The sequence below is a fragment of the Sminthopsis crassicaudata genome, chromosome 1 (assembly GCF_048593235.1).
Source record: "Sminthopsis crassicaudata isolate SCR6 chromosome 1, ASM4859323v1, whole genome shotgun sequence".
NCBI lineage: Eukaryota > Metazoa > Chordata > Mammalia > Dasyuromorphia > Dasyuridae > Sminthopsis > Sminthopsis crassicaudata.
This window is the reverse complement of record NC_133617.1, coordinates 195,618,273-195,635,420: the sequence shown is the minus strand read 5'-3', so window position 1 is coordinate 195,635,420 and position 17,148 is coordinate 195,618,273. Positions and strand designations below refer to the sequence as shown.

Sequence of the window (17,148 nt, the reverse complement as noted above, 5' to 3'; positions counted from 1 at the left end):
AACTGGGCTATAATGTTCCAATTTTTAAAAAATCCCAGAATTAAGGAAAAATCAATAACTTAGTGTTTAATTAGTAAAGTAGGAATATTATTCACAGCATCTTTAAAAATGGTTATCTAGTGATCAACTCTGATGGACGTGGCTCTTTTCAACAATGAAGTGATTCAGGCCAATTCCAATACACTTGTGAAGGAGAGAGCCATCTGCATCCAGAAAGAGGACTGTGGCAATTGAATGTGGATCACAACACAGTATTTTCACATTTTTTGGTTATTATTTGCTTTTTTTCTTTCTCATTTTTTTCCTTTTTGATCTGATTTTTCTTGTACAGCACGATCACTATGGAAATGTGTTTAGAAGAACTGCACATGTTTAACATATATTGAATTACTTGCTGTCTAGAGGAAGGGGTAGGGGGAAAGAAAGGAGAAAATTTTAAAACTCAGCCTTCATTTAAATAGCTGTATAGGTAAAATTCATGCTAATGACCTAGATGGTTATTTTAAAGAAGTGATAACTACTTTGAATTTTTCCCTTAATCTGAGTTGAACTCTTTCTCCCTGTAGTCTATTGCTCCTAGTTCTGTCCTCTAGTACCAAGTAGAAATAATTAACTCTTTCATAGTACAACTCTTTATATGTTTTAAATCATTTATCAAATCTATCCTGCCTACCCCAAGTCTTCTCTTCACCAGACTTACTAATTCTCAAATAATTCTTTTCAGTCTTGTCTTCAACCTCAACCCTAGAGCATATCCCTAGAGCTTCACACAATGCACAGAACACAGTAGGTACTTATTTATTTATTGCCTTGATCACCAAAACGAAACTGCTCTTGCCAAGGCTACCAAAGATTACCTGATTGTAAAATCATAGTAACCTTTTCTCAGAATTCATCTCTCTTGACTCCTCCACAGTTGTTGTTGTTGTTGTTGTTCTTCTTCTTCTTCTTCTTCTCCTCCTCCTCCTCCTCTTCCTCCTCCTCCTCCTCCTCCTCCTCCTCCTCCTCCTCCTCCTCCTCCTCCTCCTCCTCCTCCTCCTCCTCCTCCTTCTTCTTCTTCTTCTTCTTCTTCTTCTTCTTCCTCTTCTTCTTCTTCCTTCTCCTCCTTCTCCTCTTCCTCCTCCTCCTCCTCCTCCTTCTTCTTCTTCTTTTTTCCCCAGGGAAAGAGAGGCAATTGGGATTAAATGGATACACAGCTAGCAAGCATCAAGTGTCAGAGGTTGCATATGAATTCAGGTTCCTCTTCACTCCAGGGCCAGTGATCAACCTACTGTACCACCTAGTTGATTTTCAAGATCTGGTATCTCCTAATTCTCCTCCTACCTACTTGAAGAATCCAGTCTCCTTTACTATATTATCGTGTAGCGTATGACCCCAAATACCTGCTAGACAGCCTCATTTGAATGTCCCATAGGCATCTCAAATGTCAACATATCCCAAACAACTATTTATCTCCCTCAAATACTTATTTTTCTATTTCTGTTGAGGTCAGCACCATCCTTCCAGTGTCCAAGGTTCTCTGTTGGGAAGTCATCCTTAATTTTCACTTTCCCTTAGTTCTGTATCTGGTCACCAAATCTTAGTAATTTTTATCTTCTTTGCATCTCTTATGTATGTCTCATTCTTCCTATTCATATAACCACCATAGTTGTTCATTCGATTATCACCTCTTGCTCAAACTATTCCAATCATCTCCTAATTGGTCTTCATACTTCAGTTCTGTCACATTTCCACCCATCTTTACACATAGCTTACAAATTAATGTTCCTCAAGTACTTACCTGACCAGATTATTTTCCTGCTTAAGAAACTTCAGTGGCTCTTTAAGGCATCCAAGATAAATACAGAATCCCTAGCCTCCTCCTGAAAAGACCTTAGGTGTCACATGCTACATGAAGTCTAACCTGATCCTGCCAGTGGTTAGTCCTCTCCCTTTCCTCCAAAATATATTTTATGCACACTCTTAGTCCATACTATTTTCCTGTTAGTGAAATTTAAGTTAGGATAAGCTTTTGTAACCTTGGTGTCCCACAGACTGACTTCCATGTAGAGCTTAACTAGAGCATGCTGGACTGAATTGAATCAAACTTGGTGGAGTGGAAAAGAAGCTGAATTCAAATACAGAGGACCTGTCTTTGACTCAGCTTTGGCACTTAGTATTTGTACAACCTCTGGTAATCCCTTAACTTTCTTGGGCCTCAGTTTCTTACTCTGTAAAATGAAGGGCTTGGTTTAGATGACTTCTAAATTTCTTTTCAAATCACAAATCCTATAAAAGTCACACCAAAATTTTAATGCATTATCCTTTCCCAAAGAATATTTTTGCTGGTCTTTGTTAATGTCTTGAACCAAATAGCAAATGATGTGGGAAGCTGGCAGAAGAGGTATTTTGGGGCATGAGGATATTTAAATACTCCTCAAATCGCAACACAAAAGTGGCTTTCTATTTTAGCTAGGAAAATGATTGGCTCTGGCTCTGTTTCTATGTTCCATGGAGGGAGAGAATATATCCTCCAAGAAAGATGGGTTATTTATGCTGCTTTTTATAAATGCACACATGTTGTCAAGGCCTGTGATAATTATTTATAAAATAAAATAATACAAATAACAATTTATATTTATTTAGCACTTAAGATGTGAAAAACATTTTATGCTCATTATCTTATTTGAACCTCTCAACAACCCTGTGAGGAAGATGCTATCTGCATTTTACAGATTAGGAAAATGAGGCTCATAGAAAAAGTAAATTGACTTTCCCCCATCACATAGTTATTAAATGTCTGAGGTGAGTGATGAACCTAATTCTTTCCAACTCCACTCTGTATTTCTTCTGTTCAGCTTCCTCTCTAGATATTCCAGTCACTACTTAGTTAAATGGCAAACTTGCTTATACTATATACAGACTCTCAGATGCTAAGAGCAAAAGAAATGAAGGCGATATTCTATGAATTCAAGAGTCTTTTGAGGTTATCTTGAGTTGAACTCAAATCTTAATAAGACAATTTTTCTGGTGGAAGGAATTTTTTTTTTAAATGAAAAAATGGTACAACGATTTGATGCATGGGAGTCTTTAAGCCTTTAATTCTTTTTATCCCAGTAAAACTCCTCTTCTTGGTTATAACATTTCTTATATAACTATGGACTCAAAGAATCATGGAAGGTTAAAATTAGAAGAGAATGAAAAGATAGAACCTCTAGGGTAGTGGTTTCCAACCTTTAAAAATATGAAGATTCTCTTTTGAATATTTTCAGATTCCAACATAATAGCCTAGTAAATAGTCTATATTTGAGGACCTCTGACTCTTGAGCTAGAATTTTTGTCCAAATCACATAATCTTTGGGAAATACTCTTAAAAGAATATTTATTTTAGAAATCACAATAGTATCTATATACATATGAAAAATATGAGACATTATTGACTTAATCTATACAAGGGGACCATGTCAGTCACCCTGATCTGTCTTGCCACTGGACTCCAATAACTTTGGAGGAAAGTGTGAGGCTGATGATTTTGCACAATTCTGCCTCACTTAAATCTAATTAATTTGCAAATCAAGATATCAACCTCCTGAAGTCACCGGAACTCTTTGAGAACAAAGAACAAACAACAATCTATATTAAGTATGGGCTTATTATACTATTATAGTGAATATTTTATTGAAACTAAAGAAGATTAAAATTACCAAGGCTTGCTAAATTCATCTCAAAATAGATTTCAAGACCCCTTGCAATAATTTCACTCCCCAAATTACCTCCCTATCATGGCCTTTAGTCCACGGGTTAGTCCATAATCAAGGAATCTGAAGCCCAGAAATATCAAAAATGTGTTGAATGTCCTACAACAATGTATAGATTTAGCATAAACAAGAATGCAGGCTTCCTATGCTACCCATTTTCTGGCTAATAATCACAAACCACTGACAAACTATTTCATTAAAAATAAATAGTTTGCTTAACTCAGTAGTCACAATAGTGGGATGTTACCAGCTAAGAACTCAACACTAGAAGCCAATTTCTGCAGAAAGGTGAGAAAAACTGCTGGAACTCTGTCTTCCCAGAAATCAGCCGGAGTCAGGATCACTAAGCGTCTTTATTCTTGATCTTTTACGGTCAAGGTCAGGGGGTTAGGTCTAGCAATCTCTCACACACCTTCCTCCCTCAAATGCCATGAGAGTGATTCAGCGTCAGCGTCTCAATTTCCTCTTCCTCCTCCTACTTTTCCCACACATGGTCACTTCCCCCTCTTTGTCCCACCAATCAAGTCAGCACAGAACAGCTGGGGAGGGTCAACCTTCAAACAAGTTAATAGGGAACTGTCCAATTGGCAATTAGTCTCACATGCTTCATTATCCAAGTGCATTGCTCAGTTCTAGCCCTTAACAAAAAACCATTTGCTGGACAAAATGATCTCAATGGTTATAGGTCATCAAGTTTTGAAACTAATCAAATTGAAAAAGCAAATCTAATAAATTCATACAATGACTCATTGAAGCTGTCATAATAATCAGAGAGCTCATAGTACAAATGTGAATCCTTTCTGGAATAAAGTTTTAAGACTTTAATAATGCACAATAATGGATAAAGGCAGAGAGATAGCAAGGGAGAGAGAGATGATTAATAAACATAATCTACAAAAGACCTTTATCTGGGTGTCTAAATCTTGATTTTTATAGTGGAGCATCTGCCTGCTGACTAGAATGTCCTAGAAAATACATAGATGGTTAAATTGAACTTACTTTAAAAAATTATATATGGTGAATCTAATTGGTTAAACTTTTGAAAAAGTTCTGGGTCTTTATGACTGATAAGGATGATGATGGGGTGCAGTATTCCAAGATGATATTTCCATATCACAAGTATGGCTTTTCCTATAAGAAATGTCACCCATATTATGACATTCTTTTCTGATGTGGTCAACTTTCATTGGTAGAAGTAGCATTCTGGTATGAGAAACATGTGAGGAGAGGAACATCTTCTACAGCAATGCTGATAAATTGTTTTTGTAGGTGGATAAAGATAGGGTATGAGGTAAAACAGTCTTAAGATTGTTGAGTATGTCATACTTTTATTATACAGTTGAAAGCCTTAGAAAATTTCAGAGGGGCAGTGGATAAAGTGGATAAAGCACCAGCCCTGGATTAAGGGAGGACCTGAATTCAAATCCAATCTACCTGTTTTTAAAGCAAGCCCTTAACCAATTGCCTAGCCAAAGAAAGAAATAAACAAAACAAAAGAAAAAAAAATTTCAGGAAAAAAAGCCATCTTTCAGAAAATCATCTACACTAATTACTTCCACTTCATTCATTTGCTTCAAAAACCTCTGAAATTTGGCTTACAAACTCATCATTATTCAACTGAACCTGCTTCAAATTTACCAACAATTTCTTAATTGTCAAATCTAATGGCCTTTTGCTGAAATATCATTCTTTTTGCCCTCTTTGAAGACTTTGATGCTGTAAATCATCCTCTTCTCAATATTTTCTCCTTTTTTGTGTGACATTGCTTTTTTCCCCCCTAAATATTTGTTTGCTTCTTCTCAGGGTGTTTTGTGGAATCATAATCCATTTTTCTGACTACAAGCTGAAAGTGAAAGCTAAAACTGATTTGTGCCTTTGTTTTCTTTTTTTCTGAACTTGCCAGTTCCCAATTATTATCTCTAAAGATAATTCCCAAATTTTAATAATTATAATAAATAGCATTTATGTAGAATCTACTATGTGCCAGTTATTATACTAAGTATTTAATAAGTATTTAAGTATTAATTTATCTCTTTTGATCCTCACAACAAACTGGGAAGAAGATACTTTTATAATCCTCATTTTATAGATGAGGAAACTGAGGCAAACAGGTTGAGTGACTTCCCATCTAGTAAGTGTCTGAAACTAGACTTGAACTCAGGTTCTCCTGACTCCAGGCCCAGCATTCTATCTAATATGTTACCTAGCTTCCTGGGTGGTTATATTCAGACAATTTCTCTCCTGAGTTCCAGTCCCATAATACAAACTGCCTTTTGGACACTTCAAACTGAATTTCAAATTCAAAATGTCCAAAACAGAACTCATTATCTTCCCCCCTGTCCCCAAATCTTCAATATTTCAAACTTTCCCATTGGTATCAATGGAACCACCATCCTCCCAATCCCTTCAAGTGATTATTTCCGTTCTCTCTACATATAAAATTTGCTGTAAATATTTTGCCAGTTTTACCTTCACAACATCATTCATATATTCCTTTCTCTTCTATCACATAGTCATCAGTCTTGCACAGGACTGCATCACCTCCCACCTAAAGTAGTGACTTTCTTTCTAATTGGTTTGCCAGCCTCCACTGGCTGCTGAAGTAATTTTCCTAAAGTGAGTGTCTGAAAATGTCATCCTCCCTAGTTAATGAGTTCCAATAGTTCCCTATTACCTCCAGGATCAAACATTAAGATCTCTGTTTCTCATTTAAAGCTCATCTTAATCCCTTCCTAGTCTTTCTAGTCTTCTTATAATAGAATCCCTTTCAATCCAATATTTCTTTTGTAGTTTAGCAGATATTGCTCAAACATGCAACTGCTTCTCCTGACTGTATACATGTGCATTGGCTGGCTTGCTTCCCTGCTCTCTCCTAAACTCTGACTCCTGGCTTTCCTGGCTCCCTGAAAGACTCCTCCGAAACCCCATCTTGTACAGGAGGTTCCATCTCAGTTACCTGAGATGGTAAGTATACATGTTGTTCACCTCTTTCGAATCTATCATTTCAAACTTTTAAAAAATGTCCTATTCAAGTTTTTAATATTTATCTTTGTTGTTAGATTTCTAGTTCTGTGATGGATCCCTCACAATTATAGTTTTACTGACTATTTCTACTTTGGTGGAAATAACTTTTCCTAAAGTACTGAAGGGCCATTCAATGTACTCTTAGGTATATTTTATTGTTCATTATATCTTTCTTGAAATATGATTGCCAGATTTCAATTTGATTATCATTTTTAGGAAGTCTGGTGAATCTTAAATTATCTTTCCTTGACCCCCCCCCCCAAAGATTAATCATTTTTAATGGTAAAAACTTATTTCCCTTTTTATTTTTAATTTATGGAATAAAACAATAATTTCAAAAACATAGTAAAATTTTTAAAAAGATGACTGTTTATAAAAACTGAACATTTTATTTCCCTTTATTTTTTACATCTTTGAATTTTGTTATAACATTTCTTGTGTTACTGAGTCATTGAGCTTTGTTAAATAAAGATAATTTTTAATGACTTCATTACTTGGCTAATTTTTTTATATCTTTTGTTCTTGGCTATTTATTCTTCATTTCCCCCCCTTTTAAAGCTCTTCACTTATAATTTCATTTGTAAAATTCCTTGCTTGATTTCAGCTTTTACCTTAGCAAATAAAGAGCTGGTTTGGGGATGGGAAGACCTGGATTCTAGTCCTGCCTTTCAGACAAATTGGCTATATAACTCAGGGAAAGAAAATCTCTCAATGAGAAGACTTTAAGCTGCAGAATTTAAGTGCAGTGACCAGCACTGGTAGATAGTTTATGAGTTCCTTTTATAAATGAGATCACATCCCTTATCCTTATCCTTCCTATAGTCCCTGTAGTTGAAGCATTTTTCCCCCCTGAGTATATTACTATGGTAATTATGGAATTACTTTCTTCTTCTAGATTTAGCTTGTGGTTCTGTCTTGACTCACTATAGTTTTTCATATTGTCCAGTGTTTTTTTTGTTTGTTCATATCTCCATCCTAGATGGAGGGGTTTTGTTCCAGAGCCAAGCTCTTTCCTCCTAAACTCTTAGAAATGGTGATAAAGTCCCCTTTGGTGCTTTCCTCAATTTCTTTGGTACCTGACTTATCTGAGAGCTAGTACATTTCAGAGTCACTGGCCAGGAAGATCCTGCTTTAGGATGTTATTCTGCCTCTTACTGTAACTTCTGGCTTATTTATCTTAGATAATACTGGTTTTCCTGGCAGAGTGTTTCAGGATTTAGACTTCTCAATTTTTTGATACTATAAAGGGGTACATGAAGGAGCATATTTGTGTTTCTCTTGGGATTTCTTGATTTGTATTCAATATGTGAGATAATTTTGCTGTTCTATTATCTGTCACAGTGTTCTCTAAATCAGTTTCTTTGATTCTTTTGCAGAAATTCTAACATGTTCTGAGCCTGGCCTAGAAAAATCCAAGTGGCCAAAATTAGGGTTTTAATGACTATTAATTTAAATGTACACTTCTAATGGCCTATTAAGTAACTTCTCTGTCTTAATAGTGCTAAAATGATCTCCTAAGTCACAGTACTATGGAAGGATTTCTGTCTCAGGCATCTGTCACAATACCATGGCTTTATATACCATACATCTATTTAAGGCAATGTTTTTAATAACTGCTAAGAGAAAAATGTGATCTTTTTTATTTTCCACACAATGACTAGATATTGAAAAAGCAATCAATAGATTCCCAACAGCCATAAGAAGAGAAAAAAGTAGAACATATTCAGAGTATTTCCTACTTAGGTGTACAAGGGCTTGATTGCCAAAATCACAGGAATATCCCCAAATTGGATACCTGTATTTGTTTTGGTTAATCCAAAAGTATAATAGGGTACTCTAGAGTAGAGTTGCAAAAATACTGCCTACCCAGTTCCAATGGTGTTATGATGGAAAAAGTCATTTGCACCCAGAGATAGGATTGTGGGGACTATGTGTGGATCACCAACATAGTATTTTCACTTTTTGTTGTTATTGTATGCTTGCATTTTGTTCTCTTTCTCATTGTTTCCTTTTGAATCTGATTTTTCTTGTGTAGCATGATAATTGTGGAAGTTTGTATAGAAGAATTGCACATGTTTAACATTTATTAGATTACTTGCCATTTAGGGGAGGGGGTGGGAGGAAGGGAGGGAGAAAAAAAATTGGAACACAAGGTTTTACAAGGATGAATACTGAAAACTATCTATGCATATGTGTTGAAAATAAAAATCTTTTTTTTAAAAAGGAATTTAACAAGGAGAAAAAAAACACCCAAAAAACAAAAACATGTTTATAACAGATCCAGGAACATATTAAAATATACATAAAGATTACATTTTAAAAATAAAATAAGATGCAAACTGTAGGAATTTTAATGTAAGGAATATTGTTGCTGTTCAGTCATTTCAGTGGCATCCAATCTTTGTGACTCCATGTAAGGTTTTCTTGACAAGGATGTTAGAGTTGTTTGCCATTTCTTTTTCTTGATCTTGAGGATGAGGAATGATTAGGAAATTGAGGCAAAAATTGTGGAAGATTAAACAACTAGTAAGAATCTGAAGCTACATTTGAATTCAGATCTTTCAATTCCAGGGCTAGCACTTTATTCATTGAGTCACCTAACTGCAAAGAATAGTGACTCCCATTTCCATTTGAATTCAACACCATTGCTCTGGATATGTCTCAGCCATTATTGTTCTGCAATGAAATTTCTTGTATCTTGCCTTTATTCATGTTACTGAGAACTTTCCTTTTTCTTGGATTCAGGATTAGACTGATTTTTTATGAGCCTCATATTACTCTGTTTTTAGTGCTTCTACTCAGACATTGTCATCAAATTAATTCCAAAACTGAAAATGCTCGGTGGACAGATTAAGGAATTGTCCTTGGCCAGCTTGGGAGGGGTACAGAAAGAAGCAAAAACACTCTAATGGACTTCTACCTGCCATGGAAGTGAGGGACACTGAAAAAGGATTAAATTCAAAAGCTATCTGCTCAAAACTTCAGCAGTTATTAATGTCACAGGGGTACCACCAAATAGCAACATAGATTTTCTCTGGAAACTGGGGAGTCTTAGAAGTGAGTGTGTTAGAACACTGAGGGTTGATAGTTAGCCTTCAGTTAGTAAAGGATTTCTTCCTGTGTCTGCTGTTCATTGGGGAACTCTATGAGTTTGGAGTTATTAATTTATATTTTTTGATATGCTGGGAGTGATTCACCTGGAAAATCACTCAATCTCCCATTTTTCCAGGATTTGAGTCATCAATTCAGAAATTAAAAATCATTTATAACAATTTCACTTTGGGAAATTATCACCCACTCGATGTTTTCCAGGAAGGTAGAATTCTTTATGATATTATTTGTATAATTTGTACTATGAATGAAGGGTTTATTTAATAAAAGTTAATATCAAGTTTGTTTAAATTATCATAAATTTCCAGATGAACCATTAACTAGCACCTATAATAAGGACAGAAGTCCTAAAGCAATTATGAAGTGATGATAGCTCTCATTTATGTAGCTCTTTACAGTCTACAAAGCATTTTCTAAATCAAGTGTTGTGGAGAACAATTTGGAACTATGCTCAAAGAGCTATAAAATTGTAACTTTTGATCCAGCAATACCTCTACAAGGTCTATATCCCAAAGAGATTTTTTAAAAAGGGGATATATAAAATATTTATAGCAGCTCTTTTTGTGATGGCTAAGAATAGGAAATTGAGGAAATGTCCATCAATTGGGGAATGGCTGAAGAGTTGTGGCATATGATTATAATGGAACACTATTGGGGTATAAGAAATGACAAGCAGGATGATTTTAGAAAACCTGGAAAGTCTTGAAGCAAGAAGAAGCAGAAGAACATTGTACACGGCATTGTACAATAAACAACTGTGAATAACTTAGCTATTCCAAGCAATATAATGGTCTACGATGATTCCAAAGGATTCATGATGAAAAAATGCTATTTGCCTGCAAAGAAAGAAGTGAATACAGACTGAAACAAGCTTTTTCTTTTCTCTCTCCTCCTTTCCTTCCTTCCTTCCTTATATTATTTGCATAATTTGTACTACGAAGGAAAGGTTTACTTAATAAAAGTTATTATCAGTTCTATTAAATTATCATAAATTTTCATATAAGCAGTTAACTAACATCTATAAAAAAGAAAGATGTCCTTAAATAATTGATAAGTAGTAATGGCTCACATTTATTTAGCGTTTTACACCTAACAAATTTTCCTGATCAAAATATTCTTTCCTTTTGAGATTTCTTTCATAATTCAGCAAGGTAATACACATATAATAATCCTTTTTCTACAAATGAGGGAGCTGCCTTTATAGGTACTAAATGGAAGATATGGCAATTATGTATACAACTCCAATACTGTAGTTCATATCCATATCTTCATGATCTGGTACTCTTTCTCTTCCATAATGTGAAAAGTATAAATTAGTAATGATGGCAGCATTTTCAGGAGGATCAAATGATATAGCTCATGTAAAGTGCTGTGTAAACTTTAAAGTACTGAGCTGAACTAATTTTTTTTTTATTATTGACAATAGTAAATGACAATTATTGTTAACAAATAGTAACAGAACTATTATAAATTTTCCAATTATTATTCTCTGTTGTGCATAATAGCATTATGGGTTGAAATTATTGTCTACAACATGGAATAAAAATTAGGAAATTATGAAAATAAGGAGCAGCCTCATGGTAATGGAGAAATTCATGTTGAGTATGAGCAGGGATGCAAGTTAAAAAAGGAATTCTGAAGAAAAAAGGAAGTTAAAGGATATACCCAAAGAAGTCTAAGTATGAAAAGAAGATCGGTGGGTTACATGACAAAGGAGAGCACCATTGAACAGTATTTATGCTCCAGTGATATTCTAATAATATCAAGAGAACTGAAAAGCCTCTAGAAACTTAAATAGATTCCCTGGGGTGACCTTTATAAAAAGGCATTGATAAGAAGTACACAAGACCATATGATTAAAGATGTAGGGCTACAGTGGTTCTCAAACATCTGATACATTCCCAAGTTCATTCCCTTCTTCCCAAATGGAAATGGATGCCTTGCAATTTTATCAGGGAATAATCAAACCAATAAGCTGAGAGAGTCACTATTTAATGGTATGTTTCAATATTGAAATTGCATACACAATAGCTAGTTCTTAGTTGCTAATACATAGACTGATCCACCAGATTCCAAATGAAAATAATGAAGTACCTAAATCAACCTTTAACATTATAGAATTTAAAATAACTTCAGCCTGGATGACAGGAGAATGACTTACTGTTTCACTAAATGTAGAGTACTGGAAATAGGAAGTTAATTGTTATCCTGAAATAGTAATCTTCTAGTATATCTCCATAGAAAATATAGGAGTAGAGGCATCTCTCTGTGAAGACAGGGTACTTCAAATTCCACAGAATAAGAGCAGGGATCACTTTGCTTCTACAAATCTAAAGAAGCTGCTTGATTTTCTGCAGTCAGGACTAATGTTTAGTATAATATTTTAAAGTTAAAAGAAGATCAACTATAACTATAATAGTAATAATAGGAAGCATTTGTATAATGCTTTAAAGTTAACAAAGCTTTTAATAAATAGTAACTCCTTTTATCTTCACAATAACCCTGGAAGGTAAGATACTATTATTATCCCCATTTTATATATGAGGGAACTGTGGCAGATAGAGGGTAAATGACTTATTCAATGTCACATTTGAACTCAGGTCCTCCTAATTCTAGGCCCAGAATTCTATCCAAGTTCTCTGGCTATTTCTACATTATTATGTTATGTCAACAGTGGACGAAACTGAGAATAAATATATACGTTTTCTATTATAATCACATTTGCAAACATGGTAATATGAATTATAGTGAATGATATGCATAACTATTCTGCTGAAGGATAATCAGAGAGAAAGGATAAACAGCTCATGATTACTGATTTTTCATATTTGTCAGAATATAGCCTGCCCTAATATATATTATGTCTTTAAAATGATATTTATTTAAAAGGAAATTTGTGTGGTACATGGAAGTGCTCAATGAAAGTTTCTTCATTCATCCATTCATATATGTATACAAACATATGAACATATACACAAAAATAAGCATATACTGAAAAAATAATTACAAAAATTATCATATAGGGTGATAGATGAAGAGTTGGGAGGTCTGCTAATATGACCTCCTCATTTTACAAATGTGGAAATTTGGGCTTAAGGAGATTATCACTTGCTAAAGGAGGCATGGATAATAAGTATCAAGGCTGAGACTTGAACCTAGATACTCTGTCTCCAAATTTAAGACCCTCTACTTTCTGCTAAAAAATATAATTTTCTAAATTTAAGAGTTAGAAAGGATCATTGGAAAGACTATCTAGTCCAATCTGTAGCTAGAAGTGTGCTAAAACTAGCTTGAACTGGGGTAATTTTCAGTATGAGCATTTACCAGAAAAACTTAGAAATTTATAAATGCTAAAAAGTAGGATTTGCTTTGTAGTTATACAGATAATCGAAACTCAAAAAAAAAAAAAAGTAATGAAGGAAATGTTAATAATGCAAATTAAATTTAAAAGTTGTCATATATATGTACATATAATTTTTTTGAGAGCTAGTTTACCAAGAAGACTGCTGTCTGTAAGTGACCAAAACCTCCTCTACAATATAAGCAACAAATAGTCATACAGCCTCTGCTTGAATATATCATGATATGATGATAGATAGGAACCATTTTTCAAAAGAAAAAAGCTATTCACAAACACAAAAACAATTCTTCAATAATCAGAGAAATGCAAATTAAAGTGATTCCAAAATTTCAACTTATACCCATTAGATTGATATAAAGATGACAGAAAAGGAAAACAGCAAATATGAGTTGCTGCAGGAAAACAAGTATCTTGATCACTGTTGGTGGAACTATGAACTAGTCTAGCCACTTTGGAAAGCTATTTAGAACTATCCTCAAAGTCACTAAACTGTATTCACTTTTACTCAACTAAAAGAGAAAGGATCTATAAGCACAAAATTATTTATGGGAGTATTTTTTATTGTAGCAAAGACCTGAAAAGTAAGGAATGTCTATAAATACAGGGAACAGCTGAATACATAGTATATGAATGTAGTTGAATACTTTGGAATAGTTTCTAAGAAAACTAGGAAGACTAGTATGACCTCAAGCAGAGAAATGAGCAAGCAAAACCAGAACAATTTATAAAATAATATTGCAAAAAAAAAAAAGCAACTTTGAAAGATTTAAGAAGAATTTGGATCAACATAATGACCAACCATGAGTCTAGAGGAAAAATTGAAGACACATGCTATTCAACTGCAGACAAAATGATGATAGACTCAAGGTACAGAATGTGGCATACATTTTTTGGTCAAACACAACATGAGAGTATGATTGACAAAGGTGTATACCTTTGTTACAAATGTTGCTCTTCTGTCTCCCTCTTTCCTTTTCTTCACCAATTTGGGGAGGGGGGAGAGAAGGAGTAGTAGAAAGACAAAAAAAAAATGCTTAATTGAAAAAAAATTTTTTTTAAATTAAAGACCTCAACACCTGAGATCTTAACATCTAAGACCTTAATATCTTGACACCTTAAGACTTGAGGCAAATTATCTTACTTTTGGACAGCTTTAAGTATTAGGAAAATTACCATTTAGCCTCAATCTGCCTCTCTGCAATTTCATCCCATTGCTCTGCTCTCTGAGATCTAGCAGAATAAATCAACCCACATTACAATTTTTCAAACTTAAGATAATTATCATGTCCTTCTACAAACTAGCCCATTAATTCCTCAATATCTTTTTCACTTTATTCTCTTACTAATAGTGAGATAATGTCCTGTATTTGAATAGCATTCTTTCTGTATATGTATGTGTGTGTGTGTGTGTGTGTGTGTGTGTGTGTGTGTGTGTGTGTGTGTGTATGTGTGTTTGTGCAAGCCAGATTTATTGTTGTTTTAGGGGAAGTGAATGTATGGATTATATTTAGAAAAATGGAATTTCAAAATATTGAGCTATAATTTGAAGTTTCTCTCATTTTTATTGTTTCATCATCCAGTACATCCATCCAGTACTCCAGTATAACATCAATATGGCATGTCAATCTCAATTAAATATAAGTATATATAAATATATTTAATATGTTTAAAAGGAATCACTGTTATCATAATATTTTTTTGAGTTACTTCTTTCTTGGACCTAACAAAACTCCAAATCCATTGAAGTTTCCTAGTATATACGATATACGATTATATGTTAAAGTTATATATCGGGGAAGGTAGGTAGCACAGTGGATAGAGCACCAGCCCTGAATTCAGGAGGACCTGAGTTCAAATCTGGCCTCAGACACTTAACACTTCCTAGCTGTGTGACCCTGGGCAAGTCACTTAACCCCAGCCTCAGGAAAACAACAAAAAAAAGTTATATATCATCAGTTTTGCTATTGATTGCATTAAAAGCAGGAATGTCAGGAGAAAGAAAATAGCCTTGCTAAGTTTAGTTTTGTTTCTGTGACTTCTCCCTTTTCCATTCCTTTGTATGAGGCACCAAAATTATCGTTTCTATTGATATTGTTCAGTCATGTCTAACTGTGATTCCATTTGGGCTTTTTCTGTAAAGATACTGGAGTGTTTTGCCATTTCTTTTTCCAGTTCATTTCCTCATTCAGAAAAGGAAAATGAGAGAATGTTAAGTGACTTGTCCAGTATCACACAACTACTAAGGGTTTAAAGTAAAATTTGAACTCAGATCTTCTTGAGCTCTACCCTCCGTGCCATGTAGTTGACAAAAGTATCTTAATATTTAGAAAACTGAGGGAGAGCCCTAGCCACTTTGTTGGAAAAGCAGATTCAAAACTGATATTTACTGGGTATAGTTCAGCAATCAGATATTAATCTCAGAGTCACAGGGAATTTCTAATTATAAGTTAGAGTCAAGATTTTAGAAGATTGCTATCCTTAGTGAGCAGGAATTTCAGTTAAACAACAGATTTAATTCTTCAAGGACTGGTTAGAGGAAACTGTTCTATGTTCCTCCAAACAGCTTGACTTTTGGATTCCCGTTTTGGAGAGGAAATAATTACTACATCTAAGACCATGAAAAAAACCTCTAATCTTTATGCTGAGTGATGGCACAACCCATGCCTCCTGTTATGGCAAATAGATAGCACATGAATTAAATATGCATCCCTAAACCAGAAGCTAGGAATACAGAAAAACTCTCCATATTCATACCTGGGCAGCTATAATTGGCAATAGCTACAGATCTTAGAGAGTATCATCAAGCAGCATCCATGTAAGATCAGCATGGGACAAGACTCATAAGAGGCTAAATTCTATGTCCACATGCACAGTAGACTTTAGGCTCAGTGAATGCAGCACAAAGACATTACTGGAAAATATGGCCACTTTATATTAGAGGTATGAATTGTCCCTCTATAATGTGTCCTGAGCCATAAGTGTTCCCTGCATGTATTCCCTTCTATGAAATATGACCTGGCCATATGTTTACTCTACATAGGCATTGTTTACTCTTCTCACTACTGGTATATTCGTGAGAGAGTGTCCTATGTATAAGGGAAATAATTTACTTCTACTTTTCCTTTTATTTTATCAAATGCATTAACTTTGAATTAATTATATCTTCTGGATGACTAATAAAAGCAATCAAATACATAATCAGAAGGTACCTTTAACCTAAGGTAATTTTTTATCAAGGGGACAATCCTGTAAGGGGGTAAGGATTCCTAGGGGCTACATATGCATGTAACACACTTTAGGTTCAATGAGAGATGATTCATTTTTAATCTAATCTTATACAGTCAACATTTAACAAATGTTTGTTGAGTTGAATTAAATGATTACTTCTCTCATATCATCTAAAAGGTGAATTTTACTCCCCAAAGGATGAATTTTTTCCCTCCCACCAATCCAAGGCTGAGGTTTTCTAGTTCTCCACTCATGACTTCTGGTTTTCTAATTCTTTTTCCATCTAGTTCTTTCTCAAACAGCTGATATATATCTTCTCCCCACTTACCATCCTATACCAAAAGGTTTGAGAAAGAAAAAGCTGTGGGCCATGCCTGTCTTATTATAACAGCAGGATACCTTACTAAAGAGGAAAAGAGGAAATTTGGATAAGGAACAGAGGAAAAAGGGAGGTCCAGAGAATGGAGGTTTTGTACCAGAAAGATGAGAAAAAAGGATTAAGAGGAAGGGAGGAAAGGAAGGAAGCCAACCTAAGGACTCTGATTCCTTCTAACTGAAGTTCCCCATATATCTTTAGAAGTCTGAGGCATATTTGCTAAGTGGGCCAGCCACAGGAATAGTGTAATTTCAGGGACAAGTATCTCTCTAAACTCCTGACTGTCACGAAACTATTTATACAAGAAACAA

General features: G+C 34.5%; 1 protein-coding gene across 8 annotated transcripts in view; it reads right to left on the bottom strand.

Annotated features, from left to right (window-relative positions):
* The window catches only part of MBP (myelin basic protein), a 198,505-nt gene that overhangs the window by 153,884 nt on the left and 27,473 nt on the right, over positions 1–17,148 (bottom strand). The window contains exon 1 of one of the 8 annotated variants that reach the window (XM_074273602.1): positions 880–930. The exons of 6 other annotated variants lie outside the window; for them this stretch is intronic. The gene's annotated coding sequence lies outside the window, so the exon portion shown is untranslated. Of the gene's footprint in view, positions 1–857; positions 931–17,148 lie in introns of those variants that run through there. One more of the 8 variants, XM_074273592.1, reaches the window with a different exon arrangement.